This window comes from Zalophus californianus, chromosome 16, assembly GCF_009762305.2.
Source record: "Zalophus californianus isolate mZalCal1 chromosome 16, mZalCal1.pri.v2, whole genome shotgun sequence".
NCBI classification, from domain to species: domain Eukaryota; kingdom Metazoa; phylum Chordata; class Mammalia; order Carnivora; family Otariidae; genus Zalophus; species Zalophus californianus.
In genome coordinates, this window is record NC_045610.1 from 43,028,455 (window position 1) to 43,049,599 (window position 21,145).

Consider the following 21,145-nt stretch of genomic DNA (forward strand, 5'->3'; position numbering starts at 1 on the left):
AAGAATTAAGTATGATACATATTAGTACATGGATGAACCTTGAAAGCATTGTATTCAATGAAAGAAGCCAAACACAGAGGGCCACATATTGTGCGATTCCATTTCTATGAAATGTCGAGAATAGGCAAATCCATAGACACGGACAGGAGGTAGATCCGTGGTTGCCAGGGGCTACAGGAAGAAAAGAATGGGGAGTGGCCGCTAATGAGTACAGGATTTCTTTTTGGGTTGATGAAAATATTATGGAATTAGGTAGTGGTGACAGTTGCACAACTGTGTAATATATTAAAGACCACTGAACTGTACATTTAAAATGGTGAATGAGGGGCCCTGGGTGGCTCAGTCGGTTAAGTGTCTGACTTCAGCTCAAGTCATGATCTCGGGGTCCTGGGATACAGCCTCGCGTCAGGCTCCCCACTCAGCAGGGGTAGGGGGGCAGTCTGCTTGTCTCTTCCCCTCTGCCCCTCCCCCTGCTCAGGCTTGCTCTCTCAAATAAGTAAATAAAATACTTAAAAAATAAAATAAAATAGGGCGCCTGAGTGGCTCAGCCAGTTAGGCATCTGCCTTCGGCTGAGGTCAGGATCCCGGGGTCCTGGGATTGAGCCCCGCATCGGGCTCCCTACTCAGCGGGGAGCCTGCTTCTCCCTCTCCCTCTGCTTCTCCCCCTGCTTATGCTCTTTCGCTCTCTCTCTCTTTGTCAAATGAATAAACAAAATCTTAAACATAAAATAAAGTGGTGAATGATATCCTAATAAAAAAATAATTTTAGGGGTGCCTGGGTGGCTCAGTCGTTAAGCGTCTGCCTTCAGCTCGGGTCATGGTCCCAGGGTCCTGGGATCGAGCCCCACATCGGGCTCCCTGCTCCGCGGGAAGCCTGCTTCTCCCTCTGCCACTCCCCCTGCTTGTGTTCCTGCTCTCGCTGTGTCTCTCTCTGTCAAATAAATAAAATCTTAATAATAATAATAATAATTTTAAAAAGAAGTGAAGGGGCACCTGGGTGACTCAGGTGCTTAAGTGTCCAACTCTTGGTTTTGGCTCAGGTCATGATCTCAGGGTTGTGAGATCGAGCCCTACGTCTGGCTCCCTGCTCAGGGCTCAGTCTGCTTGTCCTTCTCCCTCTGCCCCTCCCCCTTTTCTCTCTCTCTCTCTCTCAAATAAATAAATAAAATCTTTCCACAAAAAGAAGTGAACAGGTAGGTACATAAATCTAAACAAGCATTGACTATATAAACAATAATAATAATGCCCAGGGTGGTTAAAAAAGAGAATTAAAATGTACTATATAAATGATAAACGACGTTCAAGTGCTCTGTGGTCCAGGAGAAAGGTAATTAAAGGTACTGATTAACTTTGGATTTTGATGCACATTGTAGTTTTTAGGGTACAGGCCCAACGACATGCCCCGTATGTAAATAGGGGCTGTAATTTATAGCATAATCACCAAGGAATAGAAACAGAGGCACGGAAATAGCAGTAAGGCCTAGTGTGGCCCATTCGGGGATCCAGTGGAATCTCGTCACCGTACACCTGGCTGCCTGAGCTTAGTGTCATCGGATGAAGCAGCCAGAGGTTAGAAGGACCACAAGCAGGACCTTAAGGGTTGCCTGCTTCCCCCTACTCTTCCACACAGCACTGCTGTCACTTCTCAGGTATGTGTTGGCTTCCCCTGGGGGCCAGGCCCAGTGCTTGGTGCTGGTGCCACGGTGGCACCTAGTCTCTGCTTTCATGGAACTGTGTGGCCGGGAAGGGAGGCTGGGGGTGTGAACCAGCCCACCACACAGGGACGGGCGGGTCAGACTGAAGAGCTCACCACGGATGCCAAGAGCTGGGGAAAGTCACCGAAGAGTTCCAGCTGCGGGGCAGAATGTGCTGGAAGGAGTTGGGAGTGAAAGTCGAGAGCTACTCCAGGGTTCTCACTGAAAGACAGGGCGGCGGGAGCGCGGCGGGCCGATGTGGGAGAGAGTAGACGGACAGGCCTGGAGGTGCGGGTGTGAGAAGGGAGGGCCCAGGAACCTGCGAGGCAGAGGTCCAGGGACTTGGCAGGGTCCTCAGAGAGCTGGTGGCCGAGCCGACGTGGAGAGCTGACCAGCGCCTTTCCCCCCAACTGTTGGAGACATGCCCACACCCAAGGAGAAATACAGGCAGATGAGAACCAGTCTGGGGCCGGGAGGCCCAGATCCGGCATCCTCAGCCTGTATGTGATGGCGTCACCTAGGAGAGGCCAGGTTCTCTGGGGAAAGCGGATGAGGCAGCGATAGGAACCTGGGCTCAACACCCGAGCGAGCACATGGAAATGGGGCCAGCAAAGAGCGGAGCAGATGGCTGTTAGCAGAGCCACTGACGGGCCACCGGCTTCACCACTGCCTTATCCTGGGCTTTTCCCCAACCTCCCCGAGCCTTAGCTTCTGTGGAGGACAGATTCTCAGACGTCCTCACCTCCTCCTGTTCACACCTTTGTGGGATCCTCTTCCTTGATTGTGGACATAACCCACGACCTACTTCTAACTTTGTAGGATATGGCAAAGGGAATGAGCTGTCACTGACATGATTAATGACATCATATACGACGACCTCTTGCCAGCCAACCCACTCCAGAGATGCTCTTCGCTGGCTTGGGGAAGCAAACGGTCACGCTAGGTGTGACGGTGAGTGTTGTGTGTCAGCTGGGCGAAGCTGTAGAGGTCACAGTTACTCGATCACAGTACCTAGGTGTTGCTGTGGAGATAAATTGTAGATGTGTGGTTAGTATCGACAAGCAGTTGACTTTAAGCAAAGATTCTTCTTGGTAATGTGGGTGGGCTCATCCAATCAATTGAAAATCCTTAAAAATGAAACCGAAGTTTCCCTGAGGAATAAAGAAGAAATTCTGCCTCAAGACTATAGCATCAGCTCCTGTCTGAGAGTTTCCAGTTTGCCAATCTGCCCGATGGATTTCAGACGTGCCAGCCCTCACAATTATGTAAGCCAATTTCTTGGAATAAATATCTTTAGACACACACACATCCTACTGGTGCTATTTCTCTGGAAGACACTGACTGATACATTGGGAAAGCCCAGGTGGAAAGGAATTGCCTTCAGTCTCAGTCCTGTTCTGTGGAGGAAATGGATTTTGCCAACAATCTGCTCAAATTTGGAAACAGTGTCTTTTCCAGTCAAACCTCCAGATAAGAAAACAATTCAGAAGACATCTTGACTGCTGCCTTGTGAGACCTTGACTCCATAAACCACGTCTGGACTTCTAGCCCATAGAAACTATGAGACAATAAATGTGTGTTGTGGGCACCTGGGTGGCTCAGTCGGTTAAGCATCTGCCTTCAGCTCAGGTCATGATCCCAGGGTCCTGGGATCGAGCCCCGCATCAGGCTCCCTACTCAGCGGGGAGTGTGCTTCTCCTTCTCCCGCTGCTTCTCCCCCCTGCTTAGGCTCTCTCTCTGTCAAATAAATAAAATTCTTAAAAAAATAAAATAAATGTGTGTTGTTTCAAGCCATGAAGTTTGCAGCAGTTTGTTATACAGCAATAGAAAACTGATACACGGGGCACCTGGGTGGCTCAGTCTTTAAGTGTCTGCCTTCGGCTCAGGTCATGATCCTGGGGTCCTGGGATCGAGCCCCGCATCAGGCTCCCTGCAGAGCCCTCTCCCACTCCCCCTGCTTGTGTTCCTTCTCTCGCTGTGTCTCTCTCTGTCGAAAAAATAAATAAAATCTTAAAAAAAAAAAGAAAAGAAAACTGATACACTTGCCTGTGTGTAAGAGGGGGAAATAATAGTGGTCCTCTCTTTGTGGGGCTTCAGAGCACTAATCCAACAGTATGCTTAGCACACTGCCTGGCATACATTTAGTGCACAACAAATCAATAAATGTTAGCCCTAATTTTTCTAAAATTATTCAGCAGCAAAGAATCAGAAACAGAAATAGGAAATGTCCAGATTCCTGAAGCACCCGGACTCACCATATCTCACATAAGTGGGAAAAGAGTGTTGATTACCTCAGAGAAGCAATAAGTATCGTGACGGTTCAGTGTACACCCCCTGGTGTCACACGGGCCCAGTTCAGTCCGGCTCTGCCATCTGTGAGCTACGTGGGAGAATAGCACCTGGCACGTAGTAGGGCTAGGTGACCGTTAGCTGCAATAGTAATAATAATATCGTTATGATTTTGTCACAAGGATGACTTTGTTATGATTACTATCACCATTATTATATTTGTCTCGAACTCCTAGCCCTAGAAATTAATATAGTACACATTTATACCGACTGAGCAAATAAAGAACGGATAGAAACCCACGCTTCAGAGATTCAGAGTTTGCTCATTTTGAATAAACTTCCTACATCCTTGTCAAGGGATTCCGACTGTGCGATCTCCTCGGGGGTGACTGGGGATCGGGAAGGACCGCATGTAGTACAGAACTTGCCTGCACAGAGTTTTGTCACCCCCTCCGCTGACTTCCAGCACCCTTCACTGCTGCTGCTGCCCCATGTCCCCAGATCCAGCAGAGGGCGCTGTGGCCTCAAAATGCAGCGCGCAGCCCGTTCCCGCTTCCCTCTCCCAGAGGCCAGCCCCCAGCGAGGGAGGGTACCCGCAAGTGGGTGGGCCTGACTCCGACCATTTGTCCTAACTAGTCCCTTTCTCCCAGCACTCAGCAAACTCCTTATCACCCACTGCCGGCCGGTTTTCCAAACCTCACCCTGCTCTTTGAAGCCTCCGAATTCCATGGCAGCCCAGCTATAAACCTCCAACCGGCCTTCTGAAGAGCCTTCTGCCAGCCACCCACCCACAGCCTTCTCTTCTCCGGTCCCGTTCCAACTTCTCCAGACAAAATTCACTCACTCCACCCAGCTTACTTCTGCTCCCATCTGCTGCAGGGGAAAAGGCTATTTCTTTCATTCAGTCTTTCAGCTGACAGTGGTTTGGGGCCAAGGTTAGCATCATGCAGAGACAAAGACATCGAGCTTTTATTGAGCAGCTACTACTATGTGCCAGATGTTGTCCTAAGCACTTCACATACTCTTCACACTACCCCTAGGAGGCTCGTTAGGCCCCTTTTACAGATGAGACAACTAAGACACGGAGCGGTTAAGAGACATGTCCTAAGGTCATACAGTTAGTGATTGACCTAGTATTCAAACCCAGGCTGTCTGGCTCCATCTGGACTTTTCATAGACACGGGGCTCCATCCCTGATCTTTAGAACCTCATTGTCCAATATGGTCACCACTAACTACATGACTACTGAGCACATGACTAATCTAAATTGAGAGGTGCTGTAAGTGTAAAATACCCACTGAATTCCAAAGACTTTGTCTGAAAAAAAATCTATATAAAATATAGCATTAATGGGGCACCCTTCTGGCTCAGTTGGAAGATCGTGCAACTCTTGATCTTGGGGGTATGAGTTCAGGCACCACGTTGGGTGTAGAGATTACTCAAAAATAAAAATCTTTAAATATATATGTATAACATTAATAATTGTTATATTGATTACATGTAGAAGTGATATTTTTGATATATTGAGTTAAATAAAATATATCATCAAAATTAACATCACCTTTTTCTTTTTTTTTTAAGATTTATTTATTTGAGAGAGAGAAAGGGAGAAACAGAGCATGAGCGGAGAGGGAGGGGCAGAGGGAGGGGGAGAAGCAGACTCCCCGCTGAGCAGGGAGCCTGATGCAGGGCTCCATTCCAGAACCCTGGGATCATGACCCAAGCCACCCAGACGCCCCCTCTTTTTACTTTTGAACACGTGGTTACTACTAGAACATTTAAAATGGCATAGGTGGGGCGCCTGGGTGGCTCAGTTGGTTAAGCGACTGCCTTCGGCTCAGGTCATGATCCTGGAGTCCCAGGATCGAGTCCTGCATCGGGCTCCCTGCTCGGCAGGGAGTCTGCTTCTCCCTCTGACCCTATCCCCTCTGATGTGCTCTCTCTCTCTCATTCTCTCTCTCTCAAATAAATAAAATCTTTAAAAAAAAATAAAATGGCATAGGTGGCTCCCCTTCTATTTCTGGAGGGCAGAGTTCTAGGAGCTCTCAGCCCACTGGAAAGACAGACAGGATCTCCAATAATTCTAAGCCAAGCAAAAATGTGGTGTGTGCCCTGAAATGAGATCAAGGTGGTACAGGAGCCCAGGGAAGCTTTCAGCATGGAGTCTGAATTCCAGAGGTCTGCAGGATTCCACCCCTGGAGAGAGAAGCAGTGGGGATAGCCAATGCCAAAGCCGCAAAGCGGAACCCCGAGTGAACCAGGGAGGTGGGACATGGAGTGCTCCTGGGATGAGCGGAGGGAGCCAAGGCTGGTGAGCCCTCAGACTGTGGGGTGGGAGGTGGGGGGCTCTGACCATGGGGCCAAAAGCTCTTCGCAGGATGCAGCTCCAGGAACCGAAGCCTGGGGGGGGGGGCCCTAGGGTCTGGGGAAGTTGCCAGCTCAGGCTCCAGCAGGGGTGGGGAGAGGGAAAGGGGGCGGGGCAGATTGGCCCTCCTCCTCCTCCTCCTCCCTGCTGCTCACTGAGGGGGGTGAGATGACCAAACTCCTCAGAGGAGGTTGCTGTGGGAGGATAACTTTTGAGGAGCATTTCCTGCCTCAGGCCCGCAACTGCTTCCTGCCCAGAGCTCCCAACACTTGACCCCCATTAAATTCTTTCCTCCCAGGGGAGGTGGGTGGCCACCCAAGCACCTCAGCAAGCCAAAAGAGGCAGGATCCCAGGTGTCCAGAGGCTTAGTCTCCCCCAGCCCTTCTGAGGATCTGGACTCCAGGCCTCACAGTGAAACTTCTGGACAGATTTTGGAGGAGCCAACCCTGCCTCCCTCCCCTGGCAGAGAGGGCTCGGCTTTCCTGTCTTTTGACTTCTTTACCCCTTTGGGCCCCTCCGCTCTGGGCGGGAACTCCCAATTCTTCTTCATTTATGGGGCACGTTTTTTCCCCCCCAAAAAGAAGTTGGGGGTTTCTAAAGGGACAGGGGGATTACGAGCAAATTCCACAGGAACTAATCCTAAGTGATTCCTTCCCTAGAACCACCTGGGGTCTCCATCAGCAGTTTCCTCCCTGGGTGTGATGTGAGACCAGACTCCCGGAATGTGAGTTCTGAGAGTCCACTGAAGGTCGGTGAAAGGGGCCAGATCTTTCTTACTTCCCAAGCTTAACCCATGCCCTCCCCACATTTGTGTGGGTACTGTAGTAGCAATACTTAAAACGGGCAGGGGACCCCCCAAAACAACCCAGCTCAGCTCAGCTCAAACCTCAGGCTCTGCCTCCAAGTCACACCTGTCTTACTGCTTTCATAAATCCTGGAGCCCCCTAGAAGACCACCGTACCAGCCAGGAATCTTGGACTCCTCCAAAAAAACTGCACTGAGAGCTGAGATGAGCCCCAGGGAGCCTCAGTCCCTTTACCCGACCTTGTCCCTGGGTCACCAGCTGAACCACAGTGTGGGACATCTGGTCCCACCCTTCCCATACCCTTTAGAGCCAGGGCAGAATTCCCTGAGAGGATGGGCTCTCCTCTTCCAGGGATGCTCAGTCCTGGTCCAAGGGGAAAGGAATCCCCTGCGGGAGGCACAGGCCTAGAGTGCAGACCCATTAGGATAACCCTGCAATCCAGAGCCCCCTCTGTGCCTAGGGCTCCCCCTGGTGGCGACGGGAAGACTACCAGAGACTTGGACAGAAGGCGAGGCGGACCCTGGAGGAAACTACTAACGGGGATCCAAGGCTTGGAGGCCTCTTTCTTCCCCTTCCCTCACTCGTACCCCCACCCCACCCTCCACAGGGACCAGACGCCAAGGAGTGGATTTGTGTGAGCCTAAAATGGGCCCTGGAATTCTTTCTCCTCTTTCATTTTTCAGGCTGCACCATCCTTGCCCTGCTGGCTGGAGGGGAATCCAGTCTCTAGGCCCCCAGCCCCACCCTGAGGCACCCTCAATGAAGGGGGAACCCACATGGCGGCAGCAAGGGTCAGGTCAGCCAGGGGCGACTCTACCGGGGCCACAGCCTCCTCCTCGCCCTCCGCACCCCTGCCCTACACCACCAGCTCACCCTCTCCCGGGCCTAAAACCTTCTCTTCTTTCCATCTCGCCCCTCCTACTGATCCAAAAGCTAAGCCAGATTTGGAGAGGGGGTTGCAAGTGGGAAGAGAGGAGGGAAGGGACAGAGGAGGGGGTCCTCCGGCCTGTGCAGGCTCCGTCCCGCCCCAAGCAGCCCCTGGTTTGGCCCCTCTGGGTGCTCGTTTCTCGGGAGAGCTCTAAGGAAGCCGGCGGACTAACCGAGAACTGGGGGTGGGGCTGTGAGGAGGAGACGGGGGGGGGGGGGGGGGGGGGAGAAAGAGGGAGGGGGAGGAGGGAGCCCAGGCGTGGAGGCCGGGTTTGGGAGGTGAGGGGCTCGTCCCCCTCAGCCCCGTGGGTTGCAAAGAATTGCTAATTGCAACTAAACGAGGCCTCGGTATGGGGGAAGGGGCAGTCGCTCGGCTGTCAGGGGCTACCGCCTCTTTGAGTGCCCGGGTAAGGCCAGGCCAGCCTGCTCTTCTCATGTAAAGCAGCTTTTTGTCTGGGGGAGCCAGGGCTGGGGCCAGGGGCTGGGGAAGGGGCCCAAGCCATTAGCAAGCTTCTTGTTCCCCCAGAAAGGGAGCGGGGCGCCGATGGTTTCTCGGAGTAAGGACACCCCCTCCTCCACTGCCCAGCTTTTTATGGTGGGGCTTCATGGGGTGCTGCCCAGCAGGAGGGGGTGGGCCTGGGATCCCAGCACCCCCCTTGCGGGGCTGTGGGAAAAAACTGAGCACAAAGAAGGGGGCTGGCCCAGCTGAGTTGGGAGACAGGGCAGCCCTGATCCAGGGATGCCCTGAGCTTGAAGAACCCATTGCTGGAGCCTCACGTGGACCTTATCTGTCAGCTGGGCCCCGTTTTAGACTTCTTCATCCACTTTGCCAACCTTCCGAATGTTTTCTACTATGGGGAGTGGGAAAGGTCTGGAAGATCTAAGCCTGAACCCAGCCAGGGAGGAGAAAGAATCAAACCTCTGGAGAAATCCTCTAAACGTAGGAACCCTGGGGCCACCTAACCTTTTAAAGACCGGAGAGTCTTGCCTTCTAATTTGGTTGCACAGTTTTATGAGCTTCTGTAAACTTGGACAAGAAATTACATAACCTTGGGTGCCTGGGTGGCTCAGATGGTTAAGCGTCTGCCTTCAGCTCAGGTCTGATCCCGGGGTCTTGGGGTTGAGTCCCGCATCGGGCTCCCTGCTCCTTGGGAGCCTGCTTCTCCCTCTGCTTCTCTCTCTCTCTCTCTCTCTCTCTCCCCTCCTCCCCCCCATCTCTCTCTCTCTCTCTCCCCCCTCCCCCCATCTCTCATGAATAAATAAATAAAATCTTTAAAAAAAAAGAAATTACATAACCTTATTGAGTCTCAGTTTTCTTATCTATAAAATGGGGGCAACAGTACCATGCCCTTAAAGTTCTTGTGAAGATACAGACATGCAAAGTACCTGGCAGGGCAGTCCCTGGCTCTCAGCGTGTTCCCTCCCCTTCCGAGAAACATCCATCCTTTTACACACACACATCCTCCAGGGATAATGAGGTCTGGGTACTTCACATTTGTAGAGCACTTTACAATTTCCAGAATGCATGTGTCAGCTCTCAGACAATAACCGTAAGTGGAACAGGTCTTTTCCCCTCACATTGAACTGGTGGAGAAACGAAAATTCTGAGAGGAGCTGTCAGGTCCCCTGACTCTCCCCCCACCCACTTCCACCCTGGCTCCTCCCAGTCCACAGTGTGGTCTCGGAGATCCCAACTCACAGATTAGGCAACGGAGCCCAGGGCCAGAGTACAACCAGCCCTGGTTGTCTAGGCCCCTGCCAGGGGCTCTGGGTTACCAAGCTTGCCTTGGTGGCCACCTCGGCTCTTCCCCTAAATCCGTGCTTGGAGACTTAGGACCATGTGGGGGCCCTCCATTCTGTTCCACACTGGGCCCCGGACAAGCAGACAGCTGCTCCCTTCCGAGCCTGGGAACTTCAGATGGGAGGTGGCAGGGAGACTCTTGGCTGAAACTGCTGTGGAGTCAGTTCTTTCCCTCCTTCCTTCCTTTTTGGGCTAGAAGTGTGCTGGTTCATCCAGGAGCGCTGCCTCCCCTTCTTTCCTCCCTTTATTTTGGGGGCCCCATGTATCTCCTCACCCCAGTGCGTTACCCTAGGTGGAGCCCTATTCTCCCAGTACCTCATCCAGGTGGCAAGCACCGACCCCTGCCGGCTGGACACCCAGCGGATCCTGATCCCAGAGGGCCTTTGGCCAAGGGGCTCTGGCTTTGGGCCAGTGCCTTTCTCACTGCCTGGCTCCCTCCCTACAGGCCCCTAATCCCTCTCACCCAGCAGGAAGCCCTTAAGCTGCCTTTTCAGCGGCCTTCCCCAGCCCGCTGTGGGCTCTGTGCCTTTCTATACCACCCTTGGCAGGATCTGTGTTATACAAGCTGGAGGGAGCGCCCCCGCAAAGAGGTCATCATGCCCACAGCAGCTTCCAGCTCCAGCAGCCTCTCCCCCCTGGTCACCTCGAGGTTTCCCCCATCTAGTACACTGCCTGGGCATCCCCGGGCACAGACAGCCCTGGCTAACTCACATCAGAGCCCCAGGCTGGGCCCAGGTGGGGGTAGGGACGCTAAGGGGACAGTGGGCAGGAGGCCAGGGTCTGGGGAAATGTGGTAGGCAGGAGAGGCCCCTCTGGCTCTGTGCCTTTGGTCCTTCTGGCTGGTCCCTCCATCTTTCCTCTGATTCCAGCCTCAGCCCTCATCTCCTCAAAGTTCATTCACAGCCTCCTCAAACTCACTGTGCGGCCCAGACCGAGGACTGGGAGAGCCTAGGCCCTAGAGGGCCTACGAGATCCTCCCCGGCCCACCCCAACCAACTGCTTCAGATGAGCTGAGAGAGAGGCCAAGGGAAGGGAAGAGAGCACTGGGCGGAGGGGACAGACTGGGTTCTTTCTCTCCTCCAGTGTTATATTGGGGTGACTGGGACGGAGACCTCAAAGCTTGGATTATTCTGGGACAGGCTTGGCTTCAACTCCCCAGCCCCATGGCCCTTGCAAGTATACTCCTACTGATTCTGATTTTTGGTTTGGAAAATATAGTCTTTGTATAGCCTAGTCCCTACTCTGCCCTCCACCCTTCCCTCCCCTCCTTCTCCAGGAAAAAGCCCCGCGGCCCCCCACCCCACTTTGGCCCCTTCTCTGTAGCCCAAACCCCAGCCCTGCCTCTCAGTCAGCCTCCCCACTCCAGGAAGCCAGGTTTTGGCTGGCTTGGAGTGGTTAAAGGAGAGTTGGGGGTGCCTCTGGGAGGTCTGTTTGTAGTTCAGATTCTTCTCATTCCAGGCCCAGCAGGCTCTCTCTAAGGGAAGGGCTTGGGGTGGAGGGGGGCGGGGGAAATCCTTGGGGCACCAGCTGCAGGGAAGGGAAGCTTCCTGGAGAGAGGAGGGAAGTATTTGCTTCTCCTCCCAGTGACCCCCATCCGCAAGGTAGGACCTGCCTCTCCCAATTCCATCCCTGGGTCCCCCAAGATGTCTCAATATTAAAGCCCCTCCCAACTAAAGGAGACATTTAGAGGGCTCAGCTGAGGTCTGATCTCTTTCTTTGTTTCCTAGTGAGTTTTTTGCCTTTTGGAGTGCTTACCCTCTGGAGGAGCTGGGGAGGGTATCAAAAGGATGCCTGGAGAGTAACTGGGTCAGTACCAGCTGCAAAGAGGTCTTGTCACTCTGTCCCCCACACTGCAGTCTCCTGTAGATTTGTCTTTGAATCCAGCATCAGCGTATCTGTCCCTCTACTGCCAGATCCCAGGCCACAGAATTCCTCACGGGTTGATCAGAGTGACCCAGCCACGGGGGAAAGCATCCTGAACCCCTCAGGTCTTTTTTATTTTTTATTTTTTATTTTTTTAAGATTTTATTTATTTATTTGAGACAGAGAGAATGAGAGAGAGAGAGAGAGAGAGCACATGAGAGGGGGGAGGGTCAGAGGGAGAAGCAGACTCTCTGCCGAGCAGGGAGCCCGATGCGGGACTCGATCCAGGGACTCCAGGATCATGACCTGAGCTGAAGGCAGTCACTTAACCAACTGAGCCACCCAGGCGCCCCTTTTTTATTTTTATTTTTTTATTTTTTATTTTTTTAAGATTTTATTTATTTATTTGAGACAGAGAGAATGAGAGAGAGAGAGAGAGAGAGCACATGAGAGGGGGAAGGGTCAGAGGGAGAAGCAGACTCTCTGCCGAGCAGGGAGCCCGATGCGGGACTCGATCCAGGGACTCCAGGATCATGACCTGAGCTGAAGGCAGTCACTTAACCAACTGAGCCACCCAGGCGCCCCCTGAACCCCTCAGGTCTTAAGAAGTCTGACATCAGCCCCAATTTCCCTGTAAAACCTCCTCCTTGGCTGTCTCTACCTCATCTAGGGAGAGGAGGAAAACAAATACTAAAGACTTGTATTGATGTCCATTAACTGCTCACTCACAACTTCACCTGGTCCTCCCAACCCTTTGGGAGAGCAGATTCATATCCCTACCTTATAGATGAAGAGTCCGAGCTCCAGAGAGCTCGCGTGACCCGTCCAGGGAAGGTAGTAATGAAGTAGAGAGCCGAGATTCAAACCTCCTCTCTGCCTGTGGAGTCCAATGTTCTGCCCCAGCACACTGTCTCTCATTAGTAGGTCTGTCTCGTGTGCCTGTGTTCAGGCCTTTCCGGGTGACCTATGGCTGACATTCAGCTTCCAGGTTACAAAACAGCATGTACCACACTAAACTTCTTTTCCCAAAGCAATTGTCCCTTCAAATCCATTTTCTTGTTCAATCCTCACTTTAAGGGGAAAAAGACAGATTTATTGTACCCATTCTGCTGATGGAGAAACTGATACTCAGAGAAGCAAAATGATTCACTGAAGGTCAGAGAGCTAGTAAGTACCAAGGCCAGGACCTGAGCACTTGGGTCTCCTGGGGCTACTTCACGGTTCCCACCATTATAGCAAATTTGTTTTTCCCTTCACTCCTCAGATTGGGGACCAAAACATATTTGCAATTAAATATATATGGCTTCAAGAAATTGAATAATCTTGTCAAAACTGGGGGATGGGAAACCTGGGCCTTAGAAACCTAGCTTGCTTACTTCTCTTCAGAGCTAAGCTTCTTGCCTCCCTAAGTGTGGGTTTCAGAGATGGGCAAAGCAGTCAGAGTAAGGGCGTTGGGCTGGGTCTCCAGGCAAGATGCTTGGATCTCTAGACTGCTCACATTAGAGAGTTCTTCAGGCCCTGCCCTAGTTATAGAGGGCATTGATTCACTTAACAAATGTTTACTGAGCACCTACTATATACCACCTATTAATAAGCGGTAGGGTATGACAAAAACTAAGACGCAGCCTCTGTTCTCAAGAGACTATCTTTTTTTTTAATTTTATTTATTTATTTGTGAGAGAGAGCACGAACGGGGGGGGGGGGGGCAGTGAGGAGCAGAGGGAAAAGCAGACTTCCCTCTGAGTGGGGAGCCCGAGGTAGGACTCAATCCCAGGACCGACCCCGGGATCACAACCCGAGCCAAAGGCAGAGGCTTAACCACCTGAGCCACCCAGGTGTCCAACAAGAGACTATCTTGTTGAGAGTTGGGGGTAGTTAGACATACCAAGTGCTAAATGCTGCAAAACAAGCACCCAGAGAAAGGAGTGTGGGAGCGGCGTCAGGGAAGCACCACAGGGAACAGCCTTGAAGAATTTACAATGGTGGAAGGGCATATTAGGAAGAACCCAGTGGGGCAAGGACATAGAGTATGAAAATACCAAGCGTTCTGCTCTGTCTAGTTCACAAGTGAAGTCAGGATTCCGCACAAGAAACAAAAGATCATTCTGGGTGCTTTATATAAACAGATACTTAACAAGGTGCTATGAACTGAATTGTGATCCCCCATTCCTATGTTGAGGCCCGAACCCTCAAAGTGAATGTATTTAGAGGGGCGCCTGGGTGGCTCAGATGGTTAAGCATCTGCCTTCAGCTCAGGTCATGGTCTCAGGGTCCTGGGATCCAGCCCTCTGTTGGGCCCTGTGTTGCGCTCCCTGCTCCGTGGGGAGTCCGTTTCTCCCTCTCCCTCTGCCCCTCCCCCCCCCCCCCCCCGCTTATGCTCGCTCTCTCTCTCAAATGTGGTAGCTTCATCATTCTCTGTCTCAAATGAATAAATGGAATCTTTATTTTTAAAAAACAGTGAACGTATTTAGAGATGACCTTTGAGGAGGTCATTAATTCTGCAGAGACAGGCCCTGTGAACACAGTGAGAAGGCAGCCACCTGCAAGCCAGGAGAGACTAACCCGTACACACCCATGCTCTACCCTGACCTTGGGCTTTTAGCCTCCAGAACTGAGACGATAAATGTCTGTCGTTGAAGCCACTTGGTCTATGGTATTTTGTTATGGCAGCCCAAGCAGATTAAAACAGGGAAATAGGCGCTTGCAAAATTGTTAGATGGTGGGGCGCCCAGGTGGCTCAGTGGGTTAAGCGTCTGCCTTCGGCTCAGGTCATGATCCCAGGGTCCTGGGATCGAGCCCTGCATTGGGCTCCCTGCTCAGTGGGGAGTCTACTCCCCCTTCTACCTTTCCCCCTGGCTCATGCTCTCTCTCTCATAAAGAAATAAATAAAATCTTTTTTAAAAAAGTGTTAGGTGGACTGGAAGAACAGACTTTATAATGAAGCCCCAGAAATGAGCCTCCAGGAGGAGCGGCTACCTCTGCCCCAATCGGGTAGGGAGAATGATGAAGCTACCACCGGAAGGAAGGTCATGGACGCAACCCTGTAGCCCCACAGGAATCAGCGCCCAGCTTCCACCCCTGCCACAGATGCTGAACACGGGGTGCACCTTGTTCCCAGCACCTGGCCTGCCAGCAGAAATAGAGCAGGAAGATCGTGGTTTCATCTCCCTTGAATTTCCAAATCCCGAATGAATGCACTTTGCATCCGGACCCCTAGCTGCAAGGGAGGCTAAGAGATGAGTGTTTCGGCTTTCTAACCTCTGTAGTGCAGGAAAGTACCTAGAAGGAGGTGGGAATGGATGCTGCAGGCCAGTCCATCTTGTCCAGCGCACTGGGGCAAGGGTGGTGGAAGTTAACGCTGGAAAGCTACACTGGGGTTAGACTTTGAAAGCGTGTCGAATGAGTTTGGAGTGGGGGACAGAGCAAGACTGGGCAGCTGCCAAGATTACCCAGGGCTCGGAAAGCTAATTGAGTGCTCTGGAAAGCAGAGAGCTCTGGAGTGTGCATAAGAATCACTGGGGGGATTATAAATTCCGATTATTGGGAGGACCCAGGAATCTGTATTTCTAATAGGCAAATCCTGCCCTAGGGCCCCTTCTTCCACGATCCTGATGCCTGTGGAACCTCAGGCTTTCAGGAACATTGTCCTGGGGCAAGAGCTCTGATGGGGGCTATTCCGCATAGTACTGTGAGCTCTGCAAAAGTTCGATTTGTCGGGAGCCCAATGAGCCAAATTAGCTCCTTCCTCTCCTTCCTGAGAGCTGGTTCGGAAGATTGGGTGCTTGAACCCTGAAAAATGCCAGTGAGGTGGGGGTGCAGGGGGAGGTGCTCTGCTGGAACCCAGGAGTCTAGGGATTTAAGCCCCCCACCAACACCACCAGCACCCCAGAAAACTAGGTGGTCCGTCAGCAACAATCACAAGCACTTCTCAGAGCTGTGACTCACTGTGTCCTCTCTTCTGACCCTGGCCCTGGTGTTCAGGACCCTTGGGACCCTACGTTGATTGCAGAGGTGAGAAAGCACCTTAAACCTTGGGGAGTTTAAGGATTTGCTAGACAAGGAGCAAGGTCAAACAGAAAGAGGGGACAGGAGAGGAAGAGAGGAGAGGGCTGGCACCGCCATCCAGAGTGGCCTTAGGTCCCCACCGGAAGGCAGTGTTGTCCATAGCCCACACTGAATTGCAACACAAAATAATCTGTTAAAACACTGTTCCAGGGGCGCCTGGGTGGCTCAGTCGTTAAGCGTCTGCCTTCGGCTCAGGTCATGGTCCCAGGGTCCTGGTATCGAGCCCCGCATCGGGCTCCCTGCTCAGTGGGGAGTCTGCTTCTCCCTCTCCCGCTCCCCCTGCTTGTGTTCCCTCTCTCGCCGTGTCTCTCTCCCTGTCAAATAAATAAATAAAATCTTTTTAAAAATAAAATAAAATAAACTGTTCCTTTTCTTTCTCAGTCATTTTGTTTTCCTGGTTCTTATGCCCCAGTCCCAGCCCCCAGGCCCCCAGTTCTGAGGGCGAGCCTTGGCCTTCTCTTGGCCGCACCCCCCAACCAGCCCCACGTCTCTGGGGAGGGCATCACTTCAAGTCAGAGCAGGGCCAAGTCTGCTGGGCTAGGCAGCCTGGGCTGAAGACCTTTCCTCCTTCCCAGGGGTCCCCTTCCACACCCAGCTCCAGACACCCAGGGCCCCCTTGAGAAGCTTCTGCAGCCCTACTTAGCCAGGACCCCCTGCGCCTGCCTCCTCGGGCTAGTTCTCCCAGGAGAAGAACAGGCTTTCAGGCTGGGGGAGGGACTCAGCTCCCCCCGCAAACCCCAGTTATCACCACAAAGCAAAGTCCAGGGAAAGGGGGGTGTGTTAGAGAGCCAGGTCCTTGCTAGTAAATCAAAGTTGGTTTCCCAGATGGAGCTGCAGGCGCTTTGATTTCTCAAGCCGCCCCCTCCCCCTCTGCCTCCCCTCACCCCCAGCTCCATGGTTTCAATTCCTCCCTGAAAAGCACTGGGGCCTCCTTTCAAACCAGCCCAGCTCCTCCAACTCCCAACTACAGCTTAAGTTACAGGAAAGAGAAAGGGGAGGGGGTGAGGTGGCCCAGCCTGGAGGAAAATGAGAGAAATTCTGGGAGAAGTAAAGGGGACCAGGGAGAGTGAAAAGAAAGGAAGAATGAGGGAAAAGAGAGAGCAAGTTAGGAGATGGGGTGCAGCCAGTAGCAGAAAGAGGCACTCTGCTGGAGCAAGAGGGAACCCCACTGGGGAAGCAAACTTATCTTGCTCATCCTTCCCCAAGTGAGCATCCCCCACCCCCATCACCCCTGAGGACTCCTCTGCATCTGCAAGCCTATGATTCAGGCTCTCCCGTTCCTCTCCTCTTGGCATTAGGTCCTAGAAGGTTCCAGGAGACAAAATATCTGACTCATTCACTCCCCGAGATGCTTATTTCCAGGACCAAGAAGGCAGGAGTCACCCCCAAGAACCTCACTAACCAAACTCAACACTGATTTTTCAGCTTTGTTTCCCCCAGTCTGCTCTGAGCCGCCCACACCTTGCTCTTGCTTGGCCTAGGCCTGGGCTAATTAAAGTCCTTAATTAATAGATCATCTGTTATATCTGTTTAATCCTTTTATGGCCCATTTTGCCATCGAGAGACCTTGGGGAAGGGTGCTAGAGAGATAAAGGGCCTAAGAGCTGTACTCTGCCAAGTCCCCCCCGCCCCCCCCCCCCCCCCGCCTTCCCCAGAGCCAGGGGGCAGCCTTGGAACTTGGCAGGGAGTGGGGCGAAGTGCACCAAAAGGGACCTACAAGTGGGCAGGAAGCGGGGGCTCTGGGAGTCCTAGACCTGATTATTCTGAGGCCTATTCCTAAGTGCTGGTTTCCTGAGAGCTAAATGGAGGATAAAGTTCAGGAAGAGGAAATTCGGCATCTCACCTGAAGGCAGATTCCAGGTCTCGGTGGCCAGGCTCGGGAGAGAGGAGGAAAAGGAAGATTCCTGCACAGCAGAGAAAAATACCTTGTGGGCTAGGGGAGGGGTAGCCAAGTAGATTCCCTAAAGGCTCAAACCTGTTTTCCCCATTGAGAGGATTTCGCTTAGAGAATAAAACCTTTGAGATTCAAAGTATCTGAAATTAAGTTCTCTTCCTCAGCCCTTCCCTCCTAAACAGATACACACCGCCGACCCTTTAGGATGGAGGGAACTCAGGGCTTCGGGAGGGAACTCAGGGCTTCGGGAGGGAAAGAATCCTGACCCAGGATTGAGGAAACGAAGAATGGATGTGTAACTTTGCTGGGGGGACGATTCCTCCGGAAGGCAGGGGTTCTAATGGGAAAGAAGCAAGGAGACAGGGATGCATGCAATTACCTGGACTCCTTCCCTTGAAAATGAAAGGCCAGAGACATGAGGATTTTTGTGTAAGAGTGGGGAGCCCTGGGCAAAGCCCCTTAGCCGCGAGAAGTTCCCTGTGCTGTCTCTGAGCATGCCCGTGGTGTGCTGGATATTGCAGACTGGCTGTCTTTTCACTTATCTGCAAGCCTTTTGAGCAAGGACAGTTTCCATGATCCAAACATATGATTCTCACAGCTCCCTATATCTGGCCCAAAGGTAAAAATCAATAAATGTTTTTATGATCCCCTTCTACCGATGATGGAGCCGAAGCTAAGGAAGGCAAGTTGACTTGCCTAAGGTCACTCGGCAGATGCGGGGTGGAGCCAAACCCACAGCCCGAACATTCTGAGCCCCACACCAGGTTTCTTTCCTCTCTACCAGCTCTTTGCTCTGTTCTATCAGGTTGAGATTTCTGCTCTAGCAGACCATCCCACGAAACGGAGTGCAGAGCGTCATTACAGTGGGCACTCAACAATTATCCCAGATGCAAAGGTTTGTAACTTGAGAGATGATTGACAGCAGTGCCTCAAGATTTGGAGAAGTGGTATTGGCACTGTGCGCTGGGGACATCTGGGCTCCCATCCTACTGCAGAAGCCCAAGACCAACCAGAAATGTTCCTCAGGGCTGAACGGCATCTGCTCTCTGCAGCAGATGGCAGACTGTCACCCCCTAGACCCTAAATTTCCCGAAGCTGGAACGTAGGTCTCTATAGACTTTGTTTTGCAACTAGTAGGTGTTCAAAAATTTGTTGAATTAAAAACAAGAGCTGGGGCGCCTGGGTGGCTCAGTCCTTAGGCATCTGCCTTCAGCTCAGGTCATGATCTCAGTGTCCTGGGATCGAGCCCCGCATCGGGCTCCCTGCTCTGCGGGAAGCTTGCTTCTCCCTCTCCCTCTCCCTCTCCCCCTGCTTGTGTTCCCTCTCTCACTGTGTCTCCCTCTGTCAAATAAATAAATAAAATCTTAAAAAAAAAACGCAAAAAACAAGAGCTATTATTTTTCAAGCTTTTAGCCTAGTATCAGGTCAAGTGAGTGCCATACTCTACCTCATTTAATTGTCACAACTGAAACAAGTTGTGTTCAACTGTTCAAGTTCAACCGACTTGAGGCTCTCAGTGTCAGCAAGCCCATGACATTCACACGTTGGCTAGACTCTTTCTTCTGGCCCCACCACTCCTTCTTTTTCTCCTTCCTCCTCAGGCCATGGTCCCCAATGTTGGTATCTCCAAAGCTTTGGTCTTCCCACCCAATCCATCTTTCCTGGATGATCTTAAGCACTCCCATAGCTACAACCATACAACCATAGGATAGTTACCAGATCTGAATCTAGACCAGAGCTCCCTCCTGGCTCCTGGGTTAGGATAGCCACCTGTTTTCTGGACAGCTTCTGTTGGATGTACCATCAGCTTAGACCAGCTCACCTGTGCTCATTATGCACCCTGTTGCGCATTTCCTAGCTTCGTTAATGACATCAGGGTACCTTTGTCAGACACCTTGGTTGGCCTCCTCCCTTACTCTCTCTTCTCTCTGACTACACGGCCTCAGTTCAATGAATGCCCTCACCGTCTCTTGCCCTGACTCTTGTAATCTATTCCTAACTCGTATCTCTGATTCAGCCAAGTCATGCTGCACACCACTGCCCAAATGCACTATCTAAAGCTTAGGCATGGGGACGCCTGGGTGGCTCAGTTGGTTAAGCGTCTGCCTTTGGCTCAGGTCATGATCCCAGCGCCCTGGGATCTAGTCCCGCATGGGGCTCCCTCTCCTTCTGCTGCTCCCCCTGCTTGTGCTCACTCTCTCTCTCTCTCTCTCTCTCTCACACAAATAAATAAATAAAATCTTTAAAAAAAATAAAGCTTAGGCATGACTATTTCCCTTCCCCACACTTCAGCATATCTCCATTGGCAAGAATCCAGATGGGGTGCACAATTTCTAGGGTTCCTGCTTATTTAAAATCTCCTCTGCCATCAGTCTCCTACACAGGGCTCCAACAGGGCCAAATTTGTGTATACTTGTGCTTCCTGCCCATTCCATCCATTTGATCTCACCACACCCTTGCATGTGCCATTCCCTCTGTCTGGAATGCCTATCCCCACCTTGAGATGGTGGGTTCATATTTCTATAACTAACACCTTACACATGGTCTGCAAGGCCCTGTAGATCTGGGTTCTCTTTACCTCATTCTATTTTACTCCTCACTACAACTACACAGTCTTCCACTGCCCTCCCCAACTTAGTCCGATTCCCTCCTGTATTATGCTGCCAAAGCATAGACTTTCCCTCCATAGCACTGAATCCTGTGGCAATTTTGCATCCATTTAAGTGACATATGATGAACGTGAGTGTCTCCCTCTCCCACTAGAACGTAAGCTCCACAGGAACAGGGGTTGGGTGTGGTGACCAATACCTAGTTGTTAAATGCATAAAAGCACACAATTCTTATAAGATATCAGGGGCTGTGTGGTGTAGGAGACAGAACACAGCTTTAAGAGCCAAGCAGACCTGGGTTTAAATCTCAGCTCTGACACTTTGTGACCTTGAGAAAGTTGTCAAATCTCACCTAAGGTCAGATTCTTCATCTCGAATGAATGAATGAATTTTATTTTATTTTCAATTGTAGTTTCTTCATTCATAAACACAATGCAATACCTACTGCGTAGGGATACACATAATCTATGTGTAGTGTTCGGTAGGAGCTCAATAAATGGTAGTAGTTACCGTGTGTATATCCAAGGATGTTTGCTGAATAAGTATTTAATTCATGTAACTTCATGTTTTGAAAGGTTCTTCATGATTATAAAATTTATTCCTGTTATTCTGAAATTACTTTGGATGTGTAGTCTCATATTTTAAAAATCTGCTGGCTCATTCCGACTTTGCAGATGGCGAACCTAAGGTTCAAAGAAGTGAAATGACTATCCAAGTTAGGGATCAGGTCCAGGTCAGTGCTCAAGCTAATTAAAAAAAAAAAAATCAGAATTAAGTGTCGTATCTATCAAATGATATCATCTGGTGTTTAAACTGAGAGAATCTGTTAATTT